The sequence below is a fragment of the Protopterus annectens genome, chromosome 1.part0 (assembly GCF_019279795.1).
Source record: "Protopterus annectens isolate FY-2018-M chromosome 1.part0, PAN1.0, whole genome shotgun sequence".
NCBI classification, from domain to species: domain Eukaryota; kingdom Metazoa; phylum Chordata; order Ceratodontiformes; family Protopteridae; genus Protopterus; species Protopterus annectens.
The window spans coordinates 722,415,836-722,432,328 of record NC_056725.1 but is presented as its reverse complement, the minus strand read 5'-3'; the positions used below and the strand labels follow the sequence as shown (position 1 = coordinate 722,432,328).

Here is a 16,493-nt window from a genome sequence, read left to right as displayed (position 1 = left end):
TGCACCTTGTGTCATGCAGCTTGAGGCCATGAGATTGATATCAGGTATCCGTCACAGTGACACCCTTATGGAGGGAGTCAGTATCAGCTGGTGGACCAATCATGGCACTTTGTATGCAGTTGTCTGGAAAGCTAGTCAGGGAAAGTCCCTCTGTGCTAGCCTGTACCTCAGGGAAGCATATACCGAACATGAGGGGCCCTATGACTGAGGACTGTGGTATGCCAAGTGTAACTGAAATACAGTAGGTACTATGGTATGCTACCCTCATTGTGTGGGTCCTGTCCGTGAGCCACTTTGCATAACATCCTGAGACATAGGGGTCGATGTGCAGGTGGATGCGTATGTTGTCAATACCAGAATGGAGAACGTTGCTGAAAGCCAATGAGAGGACAATGTAGGCTGTGTCGACCCCCTTACCGTCATCAAGTACCCTGGTAACTGTATCAAAGGAGTCCACCAGGTGTAGGAGCCATGCTCTGGCCCTAACAAGTCCAACCTGGGTGGCATCAAAGGACCGGAGCCCACCAATGTCTCTGTGAATGACTTCCATGATGATGTGCCCCATAGCCTTGCAGAACAGTCCAGTCAGGCGTATAGGGCAATAGTCCCCCTGGTTCATTGTGGCGCCACCTGTGTGGAGTGTGATAACTGTTGCTGTGCGCCATTCAGGGGCCACAATGTCTGATGCAATGCTATTACTGAATCTGGTGGCCAAGTGGGGAGACATGTCGTTCAGAGGTTTGTGTAAATCACAGCCTGGGATGTTGGACGGTCATATGGAGTCAGTATTCCAGGCCTTAGAGAGTGCAGGTTAGTACTGTGTAGTTGTGACCGCAGGGACACCGCAATGTAACTGCATGGATTGTGGCCCTGTAGAGAGTGAGAGGGAGTAATGTTTGCATTGAACCCATCCGCCAGGATGTTGCCAACATCACTTGGTTCTGTAATGTTCCTGAGTAACTGTCATATGTCAGAGCAGATGTGGGTATTGCCATTGACTATTGACATACCTCCATAATGCCTTGTGGTACACCCTGGAATGTGTCGCAGTAATGTTTATGTAGCTAGGTTCGGAGTATGTGATAAGGGATCCCGTAGCGCTACTGCGGCTGACCAGTGAGCTACCCCACCCATGGAATTGTACTCCACTTTGCAACAGCCTCCGCCTTTTGTTGTCCATTATGTCCATGGAACTGGACCCCCAGAGTGGCGTCCGTTATCTGGTGGGTACCATCATGGCTCTGTTTGGAATAGCATGATCCATGCAGTTGTGTAAGTGCTAATGAAGTGCACTGGGGTCTGTTTCAGCGCTTGTATGTGCATTGTCCATCTGCACAGGTGTCATGACGTTTACTACTGCTGCCATAAGACGTCTGTAGTAGGCATTGTAGTAATCTTGTAGTGTGTATGCCATGAAGGGTGTGGTGCTGGGATGTGGATAACAAGGGTGATTAGCATATGTTTGGAAACCACCAACAAGGGGATAACCCCAGGTGTGGAACACCAGTCACATGTTGGTAGTGTCCATGTCTAGGATATTGTTGGTCTTGGAGGTGGTGTGTATGGGTTGATCCAGCCGAGTAGAGGTTATGAATCCCGGACAGCGTTGGCCTAATGTGTCGGTACATGAGTGGCTATCCCAGTTAAGTGTGGGGTAGTGTCAGTCTCACATCAGTAGTACCTGTCTGAACCCTACTGTCCAGTACACCAAGAAATGAGGGCTGGTAACTGTGGGGTATGTTGTTGAATCTGTAGCATGTTACAATGTGTATAGCAGTTCTGGCCACAGTTAGTTGCACGTGGATCACCTCTGATACATTGTGCTAAGTAACTAGCCAGGAGGTGTGTACAACATAGTGGAATATGGGAACACCTCAGCCGTGGGTATTCCGGTCCAGGTTACATGACTGAAAGGTGTGGTCTGTGTATACATGACTGAAAGGTGTGGTCTGCATATAACCTGTCAGTGCAGGTGTGCTCTGTGGAGCCTAGAGGCAGGTCCCAGTCACTGCAGAGATATTGAAGTGGTCCATTATAAGGAGTGCCTTGCCTGCGTGCGTCAGAGATGAAGATGTCAAGCATCAAGTCACATGACCCCATGTTTTGCTTGCCTGTTCCCGTTCTGGTGGTGAATGTTATTGGAAACTGTGCAGGATAGGCAGTATAGGAGCAGCAAGAGCCTTACATGTTATCTGTACTCCCAGGGCTGACAGGTGCAGGTCATCTGTGCCAAAGCATTGTGTTTTGTTGACCATGTCAGTCAAAGTGGAGAGATACTGGATGCCTGTGGAATGACAGCAGAAGCATAGGCAACTGTTGAAGTGAAACAGTCAATCATTGTACAGTGGTATAAAGTCCAGATGAATGCATAATGTTCCCCAGGGCTTGGCCGATACCTTCAGGGCTACAAGACCGGTGAGCTATTGCATGTCCCTGCACATGTAGTCTGTGAAGTTGCATCTCAGGGCAGTCACACTAACATGGAGAATGACAGTCAAATTGTACCTGGTGAGGTGTGGCATGGGTGCATAGGTTATGTTGCAGAACCAGTTACCCGACAGCTAGATGTAATGCCTTGTGTAGCCTGCTGAGTGGGACATCAGTGTGACCACCTACAGAGTCACCTATGACTGGTGTGTTGTGTATGTTATAACACCATATTGGCTGTATGTGATGGTCACACATGAGTCTGTGGGCTATAAGTTATTGTTGTTGTGTTTGGTGATGGGGGCTGCCTTTGGTGCCTACACAGAGTATGGAGAGGTTCTGCAAAAGTTGTACTCATACTATGTGTGGCCTGTGGTGGTGGAGATCTTGTGAGACTATGTGATGAGTGGGGTGTGTTGCAAATGTTACATGTCCCCACATGACTGTCAGGTTCAGTCTGGGTTGGTGAGAGCATTACCCCCAGCATGGCTACATATGTGCATCTCCCACAGGCTGTAGTGTTGTATGTTGGGAGGTGAGCATTGACTGTGTACATGAGACAATTGCTCTATTGCCACATGTACGCCATATTCATCATATAGACAGGCAATAGCACTGGTACGTGACAGTTGGACATGCCTGTATATTCAACCATGTCTCACAAGATATGTGAGTTACGTGTGTACAACAGCTGTTGTACTGTAAGCAAGCTGGAAATGTAAGGACAGACAGTGTACTTGTGAGAAATGATTTGGAATGGGTGCTATATTAATTAGTAGCTCATGAAGTGCTCACAAGTTCTGAACAAGTGCTGAGCATGAAAATGCAATACAGATAGGGTGTTGGATAATTTCAACCCACAAGTGGTGACAACAGTCATAATTGGAGGCACTGCACTATTACCCTGCTAAGTATGGTCTGCAAGTCCATGAACCTTTATCAACGTAGATGTTAGCAGTACAGACGTAGATGACAGTACGGATGTTTGACTACATGTACCTTCTTATGTCACATGAGTCTTCTACCAGTGGTCTGTTGACAGAATCAACACTACAAAAGGTGTCAGAGTGACATGTGCATATCACACCAGTGGCAGCTACAGTAAAACAGGACTAATGTGTTGTACTCCCCCCTTATTGTAGCCCATACCACACAGACAAATGTGAAGCATCTGTATATATAAGGATGTGAATGGCCATGACCTATGAGCAATAGCTGTCTCAGTGTTGTGGACAACATACAGAATGGGCTTTGTGGGTGAGGTGTGTGACATATGTGCACAATCTGACAGATGATATTAGCATTGTCACCGCTAGGTGAATATCCCTGTACCCATTAACTACCACCTAGGCTGCGGTCAACATTATGGACACTGTGTAAGGGATGGTGCTGTGCAGTTCACCTAACTGAGTTTGTGATGTCTTCAGGCCTATTAGGTAGTCATACGAGGCACCCATGTCATGACAGGGTGCCATCCATGAGCATGAAGATCATTGGATAGGCATACTCAGCACTCGGGTGACCAATATTGGATCACATATCACCTTTAAGGGGTATTGGCCATGCGTGGATGGGCGATACCAGCCTTCACAATCCTCACCTCCACTATGCAGCATACTGGCTACCTTGCATAAAGACATGTGCTACACTATGATGTTGGACATGCTACAAGTACATATCCTGATCTGAAAGACATACTTCATGGACAGCCACCATCCTACTACTAGGATCGCCACATGCTGGACAGATCCCTGTGCCATACATGTGACATACTCCCGCCATACCATGCAACCCTGTCCATCAAAGCTGCACATGTTGTCTCTGTCATACATGGTGTGATGACCGCATGGTAGATGTATTATCAACTGTCTGGATCAGTAATATGGCACTGATGCACCTTGCGGTGGAAAAATGGCTGTCGGATACAGCTAGGAAACCTTGCCCATACATGCTATAGTTGATAACCATCCCTGCGATTGATGTCTGGGTAGCCATTGTCCCATGTCTATCACATGTGCAATACAGGCGATCCGTGGCAGGATGTTGAACTGCTGTACAGTGCCGTGTAGATGTATATGGCAAAACACATGCATGTAAAGGTTTCCATGTGTATGTGTGCATTGTCAATGCTCAAGTCCAGTAAGGCAGTGTATGTGTTGATATGTGACATATACACAGCATCAAGGTCAACAGCATTACTGTGGAGACATACAGGCATGTGCTGATAGGTAAAAACACCAGTGCAGGCAAACAGACATGCACACATCAAGACAGCATTCACATGGAGTATGAACAATGTAATGCAGTGACACACATATATGGTGATGATATCCAAAGCATAACGGGTGTTACATGTGTGCGACACAAACATGTCAGTTGTGTCAGTGTCATGATGATTTGCAAAGATAACTGTGCAGATGTACTAGATTTAATACAAATGTATGTGCAGCAGTATCTCTGTACATCTCTGTGATACTGTGACCTGTCACCATCATTATGTCTTACAGATAATGCCTCATTCAGACCTGCCAGCATACAGCTGCCAGGAGGATGATGTCCTCATCCTGTAACTCCATGAGAACTATGAGGTTTTGTTCAGCCATGTGCCACAGCATGCCCAGCAGCATGGCAATCTGTGGCAGGACCTTCGCAGGAGGGTTAATGATGTGGGTGGCCATAACCGCACCTACCAGCAGGTGCGCAGACACTGCATGGACTTGATATGACATGCGAAACAGAGTGCCACTGCAATCGCCAGGGAACAAGGTAGAACAGGTGATGGGCCACCAACCCAGCCCCCACTCACACCCACCGAGGAGCTACTGGCCAGTCTGGGGACACCCTCAGAACAGCATTCACAAACACTAGCTGCCATCGTGGAGTTGGGTGTCTCCCAACCAATGAGCCTGGAGTTGCCTGGTAAGTCAGTACTGCACCTATGACTATTATATCCCATTTAGTTGCATGTGTCACTGTACATTATGTAAAGTAACATCATATGCAAGGTATGTTTACACACATGCTGCATACTACAGTATGCTACCCTGTGTATGCACACATGTGCATACTATATGCTATTGTACAGGTGAATGTGTTAACATGCACAGTGCATCCTATAGCTGTCATACAGTCATGGATAATGTTCAGACTTCTGTGTCACCCCTATACAGGTACCTCTGGCATGCCGCACAAACATCAGTCCATTGCAGGTGAGACTGTCATCAGTATCAGGCATGTTAAAGCATAGATCTATTTGCCATGTGGCCAGTTAACACTTGTACACTTGATGTTTGGTCCAGTCACGTTATACAGGTCGCATCTCCCATCATTTACACTGGCTACCCATGTGCAATATATACAAATGAAATGATACACCGACATGTAACCACATTATCTGTGATTGCTACATGTGTGGACAGCTGTGCATAAAATGGTGGAGGTGTTGTACAATGTAGGCATATGTACTATACATTGGAACAACACATGTGTGGTACCCAAACAGTACCCCACAGTGAGCTGGGATATGGGCAGCCCACATGAGTCACCATTGTGTTATATGCCCCTGCAATGGGTGCACACATTGTGATGTGCCATCTGACATGTCCCAGACACGTAGTGTTCTGGCTGCAATATTGTCACACTATCCCATAACACATACCCCACATACCAAACATACAACCCGTTGTCTGCATAGCCCTGTGGATAGTGACATATCTGACATCTATGGGTTTATGTCATATGGGACAACACAGACATGTGAGATAGATGACCATCACAAACATTTGGCCAACATATGTTCACACGTGGTCATGGGGGATGGCCAGAGACATGTAGCCACACAGTAGATGTGATGTGTATACACCCTGTTGCACATTGTCCACACATGGTCCAAGTATAGCCTTAGTTGACTGATTATACAGTTGATGTGGTACACTGGACATATTAAAAGCCTGTGCACAGCTAGTGGAGGTGTCACTTAAATCTACCATATAAGATGTGCTGAACATCACAACTGTGTCATAGCATGACAGTATTTACCTGTACAGCTTCCACAGACATTGACACCACATCAGGCCACAGATACTGTACATTTCCCTTGCTGCTGTAGGACATTACCATTAGCTATGCACCTCGTGTGTGGGGTACATCAATGTCATGTGGGACATGGTGAATTGAAAAGTCCGCCATGTGTGGACATGGTTGCCAGGCAGCTAAGACTCTGTAGTAGTTGTGCAGGGGTGTCATCTGTAGGTCTTCCAGTGACCTGTCACATGACACAACATGGTTTGGTGTGTATACACCTCAGCATCATGGGTCACAATCCACAGTTATGTCATGGGTATGCATGCAGTTATGGCTATGCAATGTGCGCATATTACGCACTGTATAGCAATATAGATGCCTCATGATGCCATGCAATGGCACAGTGTCTGTACTTCACACTGTATAGCAATGTAGACGGCTCACACTACCCTTCCATGCTCATGCACATTTGCTAAACATGCATTCTATCTGTAGGGCATACAGACAACACTGCAATGTGATGCCCATTACAATGGTGTACATGTGTCAGAACACCATTGTGTCAGACATGTATGCATGTTAATGCACACGTCAGCAGATTACATGTCAAGGTCACTTCAGCCATGTGTACTGTTAACCTGTTCTGGTCCACATGGTGTATCACTGGGTTGCATGCTTACTACCATGATTGTGTGAACTGCATGGCTACTGATATGACACCTGCTTGCCATTGTGTGCAACCCAGGGAGGTATGCTAACTAACACTATTAATGTCTGAACTGCATGCCGTCTGCTGTATCACATGCATGTTGCATGCCATCTGTCAAATCACATACATGGTGTGTCTGTGTGTGTCTGTGTGTGTGTGTGTCTGTGTGTCTGTGTGTGTGTGTGTGTGTGTGTGTGTGTGTGTGTGTGTGTGTGTGTGTGTGTGTTTATTGTAATTTAGAGTCTTTCTTTGCATTCACAGGTGATGTAGGTGCGTTACCCTCCTGCGGTCCATCTGATGTTAGTGTCCCCACAGATACTAGCAGTGATGAACATATGCATGAGGCAGGGTTGTCAGGGGTTGAATCTGTGCCAATGGTTGCCATCCCAGCTATGTCCCCCTCTTCCCCGCACACAGTTCTGCTGCCAACACATACCGCATCACCAGTGGCCATAGAGGAAGGACAGTCAGCGTCTGTTAGCGTGGAACAGGAACGTGTGGTGGCTACAGAAGGTGTGTCTCCACACCATGGTGTCAATGTAATGACTGCAGATGTGCCACACAGGCATGTGGCCATTGCTGCTCGTATGAGGACCTGTGGCAGATATGCACCTGCAGGACAGAGCACAACAGCTGGTGTCACCAGACGCATGTTCCAGACTGTAATGGCGGAACAGGCATGTGCTGAATGGCAGAACAGAGAAGGGCAGAGGCTGCAGAGGGCTGCTATCCATACTCTAAATGACAACATCCAGGCATTGGCAAATGCTCAACAGCAGATTGCTGATGTTCTTGACAAGTGATTGGGTGACATGTTCGGAATCGTTGACAGTGGCATGGCAATCCACGAGCATGAGCTGTCTGTGCTGGAACATCTGGTAGGAGTGAGGCATAGGCCATGTGGACATAGGCCAACTACACCACCTAGTGCAGGTCAACGTGAGCGTACCACCCCACATGCCCGCTCCCATAACAGTAGCAGTAGCAGTGCAGCTGATGCTGTGCTGTCCACAACAGGACACAGCAGGCCACATGGGCGTGGCCCTGGATGTTCCCAACAGGGACAATGTTCCAGTGGACATGTGCCATCGGACAGTAGCCAATCTGTACCTCCGCCTGATAGTGCCCGTGCAACCCCTGGCAGGCACAGGTCACGTGGTCGTGGCTGGACACAGTGAACTGTACATCCTGGTCTATACAATCGGGAGCTGTCAATAATACCCCTGTGTAGGCCTCACAAAAGTCAGAACTGTGTGCACACATAAATGCACACGGCAAAAACATCTGTAGGGCACCACAACACCCACATGCATAATGACCACACATGTCCAATCAGATCACTGGCCCTTACCCACACACATGATGTCATCCATTGGTGCAGCCTATGCCCCTGGCAAACATTATCACCCTGTGCATATGATGAAGCCTGTGCTGCATCCCTGTCATCCACACCACCGGTGCAGGGACATGCTCAAATGGTCTGATGCACAGGGTGAACAGAATAGTGAGATAAGTGCATATTACATTAGTTGTGTACTGTTGACATGCACCAGACATACCATGTAGTACAGGTTTATCATGCATTGTTATATGTTCACAGTATGTGTCTTGGTAACAACAGTAATAGCATGTTGGTAATGATGCCCTGGTTCCCTCCTTATGGTCTACTTGCATGTGCCAACAAGTAGCAGTGTTTGCAGTTTCCCATGTGTAAATGTGGAGTACTCACAGGCACGTATGGCAATATCAGCATGCTATACGTAGCCTCAACCTGACTGTTGGAAAGGCTAACATACCACAGATGTCCACACATCTACTGATCCAGAAGCATGTAGGCTGTTTAAAAGGCTACAGTGGCTAGAGACGTGACATCCATACCAGGTCACATCACAGGTATGTTGACATGGTGCGGGGGGTGTACACAGTGGTCTGGCCGATGATAATGTTAGAGGCCACTTGATAGCATGAGGCCTCAATGTGTAGCAGTAATACCCTGTCACATTACAGGAACATGCCCACACTCACAACAACACTATAACGCACGCTCCATAGTGTTGAGGTGAGGACCCCTGCCTATGTGGTAATCACCCTCACAGTACTGTGCACCCACACGAAGCGACACAGAGAATGAACATGTACAGGTAGCCAGTAAGGCCGAGACTGATATCATCAACAGGGTAGTAGACTGCATCATCATGAGGGGTTAGGGATCCTGTCTGTTCTGTATGGTAGCATACACCCTCACTCCATGCACCAGACAGCCATACATACATTCACACACACACACACACACACACACACACACACACACACACACACACACACACACACACACATACACTGTGGAGTCCACAAATGTCATTCACATACGGATAGCTGACATGGGTGTGATACACACACCACCCCTGCCTACGTCATGCTTCCCACACTGCAGTATGTACAGATCTCTACAACAGTGTACAGGGGTGTGTAACAATTGGGATGTATTCCCCACCATATGTGGCATATATGGTCACACAAGCAAACACACATGGCAGCACTGTGAATGATACACCTGCTATATGATGATACATCTGACAGACATGCAGCAGTATTGGCCGCATTATGTGTACCAACGCTACCTCCGGCAATTGTGCTGCTATATGCACACGGGAGGATGTAAGTGTTACAGGTGTCAAGTGACTTACAGTCAGTAACACCCGGCCGCTGTGTAGGTTTTATGTCTTCACTGTCAAGTAACAGTAACATAGTGTACTATTTGCATATGTAATGGTAGGATGGCGTGTGACACACCTGTGAGCCATCCCCAGCAAACATCCATCTGCAAAGGTGGATCACCACTTTATGTACACACATCCATCCATATCTGATGTACATCCTACCGTACTGTCAGCATTTCACCATATGCAAGTGTCAATGATGGGGCTGCATTGCAACTGTATGTTGTAGTTAGGCACAGATGAATTGCATACATCAGTTACTGCACATGCATGGTAGCTGCATGCACATCACTACATGTACATGTGTGTTGGCCCTACATGCCTGTCATGTAGCCATGTTTGTATGCATTGCAATTGGTGGACATGTGTGATGACATACATAACACATGGACTGTTGTATGATATGATGGGTGTCATGGGTTACTAGTACAGAGGGAATGTGTCCTCTGTTAACATTGCTACCTCATGTACTGTTAGCATTCGACAGCCATGGACCTACCTTCCATTTGCATACGTGTGATTGCTGTAGCCACTTGTCTGCACTGAGGACAGCAAAAGCTATGTTATGTACATATGTGTTGTGTGTGTGTGTGTGTGTGTGTGTGTGTGTGTGTGTGTGGTCCATGCACATGTCCACTACGATTACATGTATGTCATATCCAAACATGTGTGTTCTTTGGTGTACAGTGGCAGTCATCTGTCACAGCTGTGTAAGACCCAGGGCCCCTGTTATGTGTAGAGCCGACCTGGTTATGTACAGTGGTATCATTGCATTGCATAACACGTGATGAAACCCTGTCAGTGCATGTGTAGTCTGCACAGTTGCTGTAGACCTATGTACAGTCCACTGGTCATGAGTCACATGGTGTTGTGGTAATGTATAGCTGTGTGTTGCTGATCCAACGACATGGTGATGTCTGAGGGCTACATAGTAGACTGTGGCATTTACCACTGTGATCTGCACCTGAGACATCTGTGATGGCTCTTGAGTGTGTACTGGTCAGTACATGTGAGTGGCCTTCATGTACATGGGGACAGTAACACCATACTGTGCCCTTCTGTGTTTAGAATCTGTGTGCATGCAAGATGGCCCTTTGCAACTGCTAAGTGTGTGAGCACACCCAATATGCCATTGTGCAGATGGACGCACAGTACATTTCAAACGGACGTGTGATACTAAGTGTGTGAGCATGCCCAGTGACACCTTGTGTCGGTGATGTGCCTCTGTGTATGGGCATGGCCATTGACATCCTGTATAGCGATGGTGGTCATCCAGGCAACAGATGTCCATTTTCCACGTCAGGATGGATGCCTACATTGAACACACTGGATGACTGTCTTGAAGGGTGTACTGTCTATGGCGCATCTCATATCTATGTAGTGTTGTAATAGTGCTCCGTAGATGGGAGGCTGTCCCGCTCACACCACTGGTGTGTGTTTGTCTACGTCTACCTTGGGACAGTAATATGCTTTTAGACTGCTCACTCTCTATACATTCCCTATCGGCATCTTTGCCTTTGTGGATGATGTCATCCACCTAGACGTATGCCTCTGGGAGTGCTGTGTTCCAGTAATCTCGGTAGCGCGCTCTGTAACTGCTTAATGCTGTAGTGTGATAAGGTAGTTAGGTGTATGTTCGACTCCCAGCCCTGCCAAGTGTGTGTGTGTGTTTTTTTCCAGCTGCCTGGGGACAGATTAATGCTTTTAGATGGCTCACTCCACATGCATTCCCTATCGGCGTCTTTGCCTTTGCGGATGATGTCATCCACCTAGAAGTATGCCTCTGGGAGTGCTATGTACCAGTAATCTCAATAGCGCATTCTGTTACTGCATACTGCTGTAGTGTGATAGACTAGACAGGTAGGTGCTCGATTCCAAGGCATGGCAGGTGTGCGTGTTTGGCAGTTGTACCGTACGTGTTGGTATCTGTGGGTGGCTAGCTGCGGGATGGGTTCAGTTTGTTTTGTTGCTGACCTATATAATGTCCACAGCCTGCATATTCTGCCAAGACACTGGGTTGTCAACACATACATTCGCCAATAGGTCTGGTGAGTAACTGTCAGCAGCCCTACTCTTACCCTTGATATGGTCTGACCCATGTGACGCAACATAACACATGTGCCGTGATAGTAACAACACTACGTGATGCAGGTGGCACATGCAGTTTCCTTTTCATTCCTGTCTAATGCATTGCTGTCATGTGGTCCACTGTTGTGATATAAATGCCATATCTACATATGTGTGTACATGTATATGTGTGTATGTCTATATATATATATATATATATATATATATATATATATATATATATATATATATATATATATGTCCATGTATATATGTATACAAATAATATATATGATATATGTAGATGTAGAGGTGGACATAGATGTGAACATATGTCTGGGGACATCAGCACTATTGAATGTTTGTGCCGGATGATCTGTACATGATAACCTGGGATCTATGTATATCTGCCATGGCATGGTGGTAATCGTCTGTAGTGTGCAGGGCTACGGGTTGTAGTCGTGTAGACACCAGTTATTTTGTTGCTGGGAAGACCATGGGACATCGAATATGGTGATGGTAAGGCACCTGTTGCCAGTTGTGTATGGATCTGAGCGACACTGAGCAGTGGTTAATAATTTGGAGGTTCGGTATGGGTCATATAACTATTCATTAGAAGACTATACTATGCAGATGAGGTTGACTATGGTGTATCACATTTATCACCAGGGTGTATTGTTGGTTGCTGGAGTGTATGTGTGTAGTCAGCCGGGTGCAGGTCTCGAATATAGCTGACAGCATGGGAGGGGGGTCAGGCATACTGTACGTACATTGCAGAACTGTGCCTCGGGAGTGCTCCTGCCTTAGCACACCTAAGCTAGGGGTGTGTCTATGCCTGTCTGGTGACATTGGGAGGGATGACAGCAGTGGTGGGGTAGTCAGGGTGTACAGGCTGCACAAACAGGTGTTTATCAGCACAATCAGCAGATGACATGGCCAGCCCACACATGAACAGTACGTTAATGCGAGCAAGCAGCATACACACAGGTTTCAACCACACTCTACACCACCGGTGTATACCTGCAGGGACATTTCACGACACAGTCCAACCAAATGACACGGGCCTCAGCAGGCAACATATACCAACATGTGCAGGAGGCTGGGGCAGTGAGGATGTGTATGCTGCTGAACAACCCTTACTGGGGTGACATAAGACTTTATAGACTGAGGGTACTTATCAGGGGCTACATGGGCTGGGGATGTTGGAGCACTATGGGGTGGACAGAGACCTCCTACAGCAGCTTGTTGACCTGTGCCTGACACACCTGACACATCAAACAGGCCGAGGGAAACACATCACAGTGGATACCATGGGATGTGTTGGCCTAGGTGTACTAGCCACAGGTACCTCACACAGCACAACTGAGGATATCATGGGTATCTCACAGGCATTTGCATCCAGAGTATTGCACCAGTTCACAGATGCCATGTCAACACATGCTAGTGAGCACGTACATGTCCTCAACATACGTGATTAGTGGACCAGCAATATGCATCTGTTCAACCACATGGATGACTACCCTGGGGTACTGGGTGCTATAGCCTGCACTCGTAACACCAACCGAGGAGCAGGGTAGGGGCTACAGTCACTGCAGGGGCATACCCTCCAACAGCTAGGCCATATGCGATGGCCAGAGCATGAGATTGAATGTGTGTGCTGTCTGCCCTGGAAGCTATGATGTGTCCGATATATGGCTTCTGACACAGCTGTAGCACACCAATGCCTATATGGACATCCCCTACAGTCTCCTAGTGGGGGATGCTGGGTAAACACTGGTGTAGTGGCTGATGACACCCATCAGCAATGCACACACAACTGAACACTCTCACCATACTGAGGCAGATGCACAGGCAAGACGTATACTTGTGCATGTGTTTGGGATGCTCGGTTCACAGTTCTGGTATCCGGACACATCCGTTGGAGCTCTGCAGTATTCACAAGCTACATGCATACAAGTTGTTATGGTATTTGCTATGCTACACAATGTTATCCTGCAGTAGCAGTTGCAGCAGGAACAGCATGGGGCAGGGCCACACAGCCCAGCACTACTGCCAAGGCCTGTACAGGCACAGTGTGACTTGGTGAAGGAACTACCTGAGTAGGGCACTGTCGGTGAAAGCCCGTGCACAGTATGACCTGCTGTTGGCAAAGAGGCAACACAAGGCATATGCACTGACACAGTAGGTACCCATGGATTTCCCCTCTCTGACCCACACACAGTACAATGGATGCCAAGCATGACAGTACCTGTGCTCGGCCATGTATAGGAGGTGCACTGTGTGCATCCGACATAGGCAGCATTCCAGCACTGTCCTCAAGTCCGGAACACACCCAGGGTAAGTCTATTGACCTAACAAGTGGCAGTTGTATTAGATTGTGTATTTACCCATTGCTATGGTATGTATGTGAGCATACAAGTGACTGTGGTGGCCAAATGTTAGGGCAGCCGACAGTACACATCCATAGTGGCACCATGACCTCTGTAGCACAACGGGGGTCACAATGGTAGCCTGTAGTACACAGGGTGTCCTAACCCACTGCAGATTATGGGTTGACCATCATGTGTGTCCGTACAGCCCACATACGTTCCATGCAGCTGGACAGATGTGGACCAATACAAACAAATGATATACGATGGCTTATGGATATGCCCAATGAATGACCCCAACCCCCTAAGACACACACAGATGACAGCAGGCCAGGCAGTTTGATGTAGGTTGTGTAAGCTAGGACGTCCAACACCACTGTGCTGGTAATTAAAGCTGGGAACTGACGTACCCTGGTATCCCTCTAACCAGCAATTTAGGTAGGTCCACACACTGACATGGAGGACCCGGCATACCAGTACAGTAGTGGCAGATGTGTACAACTGTTGGCTGTGCCGCCATCACACCTACACATGTGAGAGTCATGTGCACCACCCACGGTGATGTGTAGGACTGTGGTTGTGGTTGCATGTCCCCCCACACTATGCAGACATGTAGCAACTGTCAATGCCACATGACCATTAGCTACCCTGCAGACACAGCATGACACCTGTCTGTGTAGAAAGAAGGGGTCAGCAACACAGTACTAACTATCTGGACATGTGACACATGCAATACAGTTGACCATACTTTGCATGCTCACAAACATGATGGTATGATGGTATTGGTCGACAACATGCGTAACAGTCATACTGGGCATGTTCACACACTGAAACACAGGACGGCCAGGCATGCATACACCAGTGGTCTGGACATATCTGCCAGTACATTGCTATGCTGTTGGATGTCTGCGCTGTATGGTGTGTGTGTGGTCTATTGTCTGTACATATGCCATGGTCTATTGTTAATTCACATGAGCTATGTGCGCAGGGTACTTCTACCATCATGTGTATAGGGCGGTTCTTTGTTTGCGGACAGGCCGACGCCTTTGGATACAGACTGGGTAAGGCACAGTCCAGCAGGTGGGAGCTGTTGTGCGTGGGTTTGCACAGTGTTAAGCACTGCTGACCTCTGGTCACAGCACCTTATACACGTTTAGACTCCACATTTCTTTGACAGTGCACTACTGGCATACTGGTAGACAAACATACTTACAGCCGCTCGCTTTCCGACATTTCCATTTCCATTTGTCATTCACGCTGGGTGTGTGCCATCCCTTGTGATGTGTATTACATCAGACTACATGACTACAGTATCGGGTATGATAAAGAATGACCAAACTGATGAACAAATATGAACGAAAAGCCACCAGCCAGATGAATAAATCCAATTTAATAATGAAACGAGACTTATACAGCCAAATAAATGAACTTTTAAAACACCAAAAAAAAAAAAAAAACACCGCCAAAAACAGTATCGGGTATGTGTAACCATTTTGTGATGGCAGGCATTCGACTGTACAGACTTGGCGGCCTGTCCAGTGACGTAATCATATTATATGCGTGTTCCTCATACGATCTGCTCCCATCTGCCTGATACATGGGAACCGATACTCTGCAATGCTGACATGTGACTTCAGTTTGTTAACGCAGCTGTCTGCCAAGTCATGCTACCGCATACCTACTGCACGTTGACCACCTTTCAGATTGCACGACAGGAGACTGTAGGAGTGACACCTTTCCCACTTTGCATGCGACAGTCCCTCATCACACATCTCATGTGACAATACCAGAACTCTCCACCAATCGGGGACACATTTCTGCAGAATCAGGGACAGGTCAAGAAAAATCAGGGGCATTTTTACAAAAGTAGTGCTATTAACTTGGCACATTGACAGAATCAGAGCATATGACTTAATACACATATTCTGAAGTAACAGTTGTTTATAATTCTTACTTATTGTCATTAGTCAGTAAGTGTAATTCACAACCTTTCCTTCAACAGCCACTAATTTTAGGAAGGATTAAGAAGGACAGAGTTAGACTTTCAGTCAAACTCAGGGACATACCTGACATTCAGGGACAGTTGAGTGGTATGGACAATACTCTAGCCATTGCAACTGTCCTGATTAGGGGACCTTTTCATGTTGTAGGTGTCTGTACTGGTTGCTTGTTACAGGT

General features: G+C 47.2%; 1 long non-coding RNA gene across 1 annotated transcript in view; it reads right to left on the bottom strand.

Moving 5' to 3' along the window:
* The window catches only part of LOC122794307, a 936,094-nt gene that overhangs the window by 637,970 nt on the left and 281,631 nt on the right, over window positions 1-16,493 (bottom strand). The gene's annotated exons all lie outside the window — the stretch shown is intronic.